We start from the raw sequence: 7,139 nt of genomic DNA, 5'->3' as shown, positions 1-7,139 counted from the left end.
CAGGAATTAATACATTGGGTTGGGGTTGCTTCAAGCATGGACTTATACATTATTTCTGGGTTTATTACTGAAAACATTTGGTCTGGTTGTGTGACAACACATTGGTGACCAGGTCTAGAAAAATGGTCCTCATCTCGCCTATAATGAAAAGGCAGAAAATCTAAAATAAACTAGATTTTTTTGTTTTGTTGTGATTTTCGTTTTTTTCATATTAACACAGTTTGAATGTTGAAGGTTTTCATTCCAACAGATTATTGATTTGGGCAAATGAAATGTATACATTTATAAGTCAAAGTAGGCTAGCCAGCTCTAGGTGTTGAAATGTTGTTGAACATTCAAAGGGGATTTTCTCAGCTTTGGGTAAAACGGCACAATCATTTTAAAATGGTCATATCTCCTTCAAATATTTTCCAATGTCATTGAATGATACATCATATGAAAGCTTACATTCTGTACTTTAATAATCTGTAAAACTGAAAAATGACTGGTCGAGATGAGGGCCTATTTGCCAGACCCGGTCACATTAGCATAAATCATGCATTAAACTTAATTCATAGTATAGTGGCCTATATCAGTGGTTCCCAAAGCGGGGTCTGGGGACCCCCAGGGGTCCTTGAGGGAGTTCCAGGGGGTACCCAGCTAAGTGGATAGTTATAAGGAACCAAATGGATCTTATGGAACTGTAACTCTGAGAGTGTACAAATGGGATCCATTTGTACACTCTCAGAGTTACATTAACATTGATTTAAATTGCAATGTGTGCATCCCCATGTGCCTAGCTGGCTGGGACTGCTCTCCGTGCTGGAATGGATCATCGTAGTGTCATGTTGCTTGGTGCTGTGTAAAGGTAAGCCTGTATCTTGAGTTTTGCCCTGTGTGGTGCACTTCGGTTGGTATTATTGTTGTTTATTTTCTGAGTAAAGTCATCGTTAAACTGTCCTCCTGGGTTTCCTGATTCTGCATTTGGGTCCAAAACGCATCCCGGGGGCGTAGTGGAACACAAGGGGAAACAGAAACACCCAGGCAGGCCCGGCGCCACAGGGGTGCAAGAGGGGGTCTGGCACCCTCAGTTGCAAATTGTGCCCCCTCAGTTTACGTGTTATGTACATATTGTTTTACTATGCCATTAAGAACTGCCTCCTCAGTAATTTCATCAATGGAGCAGCACATGTCTTTCTTTTTGAGAAGCATGTGCATGCATGTGTTTTTTTTTTAACCTAACCTCAAATAAATCCATATCAAAAAGTCCTCCATTATATTGAGCTCTTCTTATCAAAGTCAAGTGTGTGTGTGTGTGTGTGTGTGTGTGTGTGTGTGTGTGTGTGTGTGTGTGTGTGTGTGTGTGTGTGTGTGTGTGTGTGTGTGTGTGTGTGTGTGTGTGTGTGTGTGTGTGTGTGTGTGTGTGTGTGTGTGTGTGTGTGTGTGTGTGTGTGTGTGTGTGTGTGTGTGTGTGTGTGTGTGTGTGTGTGTTGTGGGGAGGCTATGGAGGGGGTGTGGAGTAGTGTGGACCAGACAGTGGGTGTCTGGCATATCTGGAGCTTCAGCAGACACAGGAGCAGACAGGGGGTGAAGGTATCTGTGGAGCTTCAGCAGTCACAGGAGCAGACAGGGGGTGAAGGTGTCTGTGGAGCTTCAGCAGACACAGGAGCAGACAGGGGGTGAAGGTGTCTGTGGAGCTTCAGCAGACACAGGAGCAGACAGGGGGTGAAGGTGTCTGTGGAGCTTCAGCAGACACAGGAGCAGACAGGGGGTGAAGGTGTCTGTGGAGCTTCAGCAGTCACAGGAGCAGACAGGGGGTGAAGGTGTCTTCAGGCAGCAGGATGAAGATGGTAACGTGGCTGAGTGTGACCTCTCTCCTCCTTTCCTCCCTAACCATGCTGCACTGTAAGTAGATGTAATCCTTCACCTCCTGATACCATGGTGAAACTGGACCATCTCACACTGATCACATCGCCACCATCAGGACTGATTGTCCCAATACTATAGTCTTGCCCCGTCAAAATGAGATATAGTGTGTATATCGCGGATTTTTCTATTGGCATTAAAATGACAAATTAAACATATGAATAATGCTGGCAGAAGGCACAATCCACTGTTAATTAGGCTTGGCCACAAGAGGGTTAATAAGAAAAGTTAAACAACTATTGATGTTAAAAACAAAGAACATGCCTATAGTAGCCATAAATCATGTTAAGCTCGACATTTTCATATATTTTATTACATACATTAAATACAGGCCCCAACACATGAATTTAGATATTTTTAGACATATATTCAGTGTTCTTCCACAGCAAGCATGTTTGACTGCATCCTGGGAGGTGAAACTATGGCACTGAAAGCCCATGAGCAAGGTGAATAGCAGTGCCAAATTATTGTCCAGAGAAGTTTAGTTTCTGGATACAGTTGGTCTTCTTTGGCAAGTATGTTGTATTGACTATAATAAGCCCCCATGGTGTGGTATGGAGGTCTAACCAAAGTCCTAAAAGAGAAGTGTCTGGCAGGTTTGTCAGAACAGTCTGGTCAGGGTTGCTTTGGGGCTAGCCATGTTGGTAAACAAGCTTCCCATTTGTACGGGCTCCCTCTGGAAGATAGGTCAGTACAATTACAGCACAAACAACATCTGTAAGTGTCACGGTTTGTTAAAATTGGCAGAGTCTGACAGAAATGCAGATGACACAAAAGTCAATGTTTTATTTAAACACACGTGTGGTGGGAGCAGACGTGGAAAACAGGCTGAGGCAGGCAGGCCCGCAGATAACAGTGCAGGTGAGAATGCTAATTGAGGCACAGAAGACGAGAGCAAATCAAAGTCACGATGAGCAAAACATTTTTTTTTTTTAATTGCTAGTTAAGCCCTGTTCACATGGACAGTGTGGTGCAAAAGACTAACTTAACATTTTAATGTTATCTATGCAAATGAGTGTTTGCAAAATTTCCTCAGAGCCTCATGAAGCTGGACAGCAAAAGCGACGCGTATAGCTTCAAATCTCTAAACCCCTGTGCTTTCAAGAATGCCTGCTTGGAGCTAGTGCACTAGCATTCAGCCAATCTGTTTTTATTATTCACATGTGTCACACTCTGCCCTAACCTGACTCCGCCAGATGGAGTCAGGTTAACTCTGCCCCTGCGCTGCCTGTGATTTTTCCCAGTGTGGATTACTCCTGTTCACCCCAGTCCCTCCCCTCCCTTCTCCTCCTGGGCCTCTGATTCCTAGAGTGGAGTCACCTGTACCTAGTTGGTCAACAAGCCTCCATCAGACTATTTAAGACTGCCTGTGACTGCTCTCTGTGCTGGATCATTGTAGCGTCATGTTGCTTGTTTCCGGGTCCCTGTGCATTCTCAGTTTCGCCCTGTCACTGTGTGGTGCACTTCTGTTGTGATTAATGTTGGTTATTTCCTAAGTAAAGTTGTCGTTAAACTGTCCTCCTCAGTTTCCTGATTCTACTTTGAAATGAGTATGAGCAAATTGGGTCCAATTAAACACATCCCGGGTCCTGACCAGTGTTGTTCAAGTTACTTTTAAAAAGTAAAGAGTTATAGTTATAGTTACTTATCTAAAAAAGTAACTAGTTACTTTACTAGTTATTCAATTATGAAAGTAACTACTTTAAGTTACTTTACTTTAAAAAATAATAATATAAAAAACGATTTAAAAGAAGGTTTTTTGTTCTGTCGCACAGTAAGAGAAAAGACAACTCCCTCCTAACATTATGAAATGTAGTGGAACAATAAAACATGTTCAGAAATTTTGACAGGCATCTTTATTGTAGCCTCAACTTGCCTTCAAAACAAATGGTGCTGTGCAAATTTGCAATATGAAAAAAATAATAATAATCAAATAAAAAATGAGTCCATATAGGCCTATCTGCAGTGGTAGAGAGATATTCTAATTCATCAAATGTATTTTTGAGCTCATCTTCCATTTTAGAATATTCACTGTTCAGGTATTTGGAAAATGTATTTCTGCACATTGGCCCTGCTTTCACTAGTATTTTGCTGACCAGTGCTCTGAAAGGAACATACTCCACCGTTGAGGGGAAGCATTTCCTCAACAACATACTGGCAATCATTTTGTCAAGTTGACTCTTGGTGACATGCCTCTGTGGCGATTTAAAATCGATCTTTGTCTGTTTTGGTGATATGAGGCAGCCTAGCTCATGAACTGATTTAAGATGCTTTCTTAGATTTGCATTGCTCTTGGCAGTGGACAATGCTTTCTGTCCGCCACATAATTAGCATTTTCACCTCAATGTTTTTCTGGGGGGGGGGGGTATATATATATAGTGGCCTATATCAGTGGTTCCCAAAGTGGGGTCTGGGGACCCCCAGGGGTCCTTGAGGGAGTTCCAGGGGGTACCCAGCTAAGTGGATAGTTAGGAACCAAATGGATCTTATGGAACTGTAACTCTGAGAGTGTACAAATGGGATCCATTTGTACACTCTCAGAGTTAAATTAACATTGATTTTAATTGCAATGTGTGCATCCCCATGTGCCTAGCTGGCTGGGACTGCTCTCCGTGCTGGAATGGATCATCGTAGTGTCATGTTGCTTGGTGCTGTGTAAAGGTAAGCCTGTATCTTGAGTTTTGCCCTGTGTGGTGCACTTCGGTTGGTATTATTGTTGTTTATTTTCTGAGTAAAGTCATCGTTAAACTGTCCTCCTGGGTTTCCTGATTCTGCATTTGGGTCCAAAACGCATCCCGGGGGCGTAGTGGAACACAAGGGGAAACAGAAACACCCAGGCAGGCCCGGCGCCACAGGGGTGCCAGAGGGCGTCTGGCACCCTCAGTTGCAAATTGTGCCCCCTCAGTTTACGTGTTATGTACATATTGTTTTACTATGCCATTAAGAACTGCCTCCTCAGTAATTTCATCAATGGAGCAGCACATGTCTTTCTTTTTGAGAAGCATGTGCATGCATGTGTTTTTTTTTTAACCTAACCTCAAATAAATCCATATCAAAAAGTCCTCCATTATATTGAGCTCTTCTTATCAAAGTCAACTGTGTGTGTGTGTGTGTGTGTGTGTGTGTGTGTGTGTGTGTGTGTGTGTGTGTGTGTGTGTGTGTGCACTGGTTTTTCTATCTTTGTGGGGACACAAATCTGTTTACACAGTCACGTCATGGGGACCAGTTACGGTATGGGGACAAAAAAGCTAGTCCCCATGAGGGAAACCGTTAAAAAACCAACCCAGGAGATGCTTTATATGTGCCTGTGAGGTTTTTAGCCTTGGCCCATAAGGGACGTTTTTTGATCATCGTGTGTGTGTAAGTGGTGCTCAGTATCTCCCCCTAAGGGTTTTAGCTGCTATTGCACTCATTACATTCTCACACACACTTTTGTGGCCGCACCCACATCATTATGTGGCCCCACCCACCCTGTTCCCCACAAGGAGGGATTATACCATCAAATTGAGTGTTAACAGGTGTAACAGAACAGGAGATTCCAGTGAAGATGGCAGCAAAAGCAAAACACAAGGTAAGCTATTTTTTTCTGAATGAACAATTAATAAAAACAGTGCTCAACCACAGATATTTGAAAAATCACTATAACCAGTATTTGACCATAACATTTTGTGAATTAGCTCTGATTATTAAGATAGCTCAGTTAGCTAAGTTAGCTCATAACATTTTGTGAATTAGCTCTGATTATTAAGATAGCTCAGTTAGCTAAGTTAGCTCAAATGGCTCACATGGGCTGAAGACAGTTTAGATCAGTTAGAGGGATTGCTTTTCCTGTACTTTCAGGTTAGTAATGACCTTAAAACTACTGTTTTGTAACACAAATAGTTTTGTGATGAAGTTAAGACACTTAGCTTCAGTTTAGCTTCAGATATAAGGATGATGTTGTTTGGTGGTAATTTCATGTAATGTAATCCAATGTGGGCTCCTGAAACGTTTATTTTGCTATTATTTTCTGTGAAAATAGTCAGAATGGGTATACAATTTCGTTTTTGTGTTAGGACTTTCTACTGTATAAAGTATATATGTTGAGTTTGGTCCAGTTTGTAGTGTTGTAGCATTAGCTTCCTTTAGCTGCTGTCCTTCTGTGTAGCACTGTAGCAGTGCAGCCAGTGACTCTGCAATGATGTGATATTAAAGAAAATGGTAATAATATAATAATTGAAACATCAGAAGACGTCCCCATGATGCACATTAGCACGGGGTCCCCAATATGCATGTTTTAAGATGTGTGTGTGTGTGTGTGTATTTATGCAAGCTTGAAGGCAAAATATTGAAACTTCAGAAGACGTCCCCATGATGCACATTTAGCACAGAGTCCCCAAGATGCATGTTTTAAGATGTGTGTTTGTGTTTGTTTGTGTGTGTATTTATATGTCCCCGTGATGCACATTAGCTTAAAGTGTGTTAAATGTCCCCATATATCACAGAACTGAAAGTGTGTTCTAAATACCTACTATGTAACAAAATGGTATATTGGACTACATCAGGATGTTGTAATACTAGTAACATTATCTTACATGAGTTATTTCGAACTCGCTTTTATCCAAAGCAACTTCCAATAAGTGCATTCAACATTGATAGTCAAGTGCACTACTTTCACATGCCTAACTCTTTTAAATATTCAATGAATCTTATTCTAAACAGATGTTGAATGACATGCCTGCAACAGGCCGGGGGTGGAGACTCCCCCACAGACACACATGGCTCCAGCAGTTGCCAAGACATCCACTTCAATTGAAAAGGTAAATGGGGAGAGCACACCTTACAAGGTTGTTGTGTAATGTCCTAATGTCTAGTATGACTGTCCGTTCTCTCACACACTCACTCGGTATAATGATGTAAATTTAACAACATAGCCGCAGCCAACTGGTGGTGTTTTTTCCTTTACTGGGGCTTATCAGACTTAACATTATGGTAATGTTTCGGGCCGGGCCAAGTCTTGGGTTGGACCAGTTCGGGTCCAGGCTTTATTGTCAGGCCCGTTAAGAACTCTAACAGCATGTATGACCCTGTGACGCACATTAGCCTAAAGTAAAGGGCATTAAAAGTCTAAATATTGTAGATCACATAATAGGAAGAATAATTGAAACATCAGAAGACGACCCCATGATGCACATTAGCACGGGGTCCCAAATATGCATGTTTTAAGATGTGAGTGTGTGTGTATTTATGCAAGC

Source organism: Electrona antarctica, assembly GCF_951216825.1.
Source record: "Electrona antarctica genome assembly, chromosome: 14".
Classification (NCBI taxonomy): domain Eukaryota; kingdom Metazoa; phylum Chordata; class Actinopteri; order Myctophiformes; family Myctophidae; genus Electrona; species Electrona antarctica.
The sequence above is the reverse complement of the archived record's forward strand: the minus strand, read 5'-3'. Positions refer to the sequence as shown.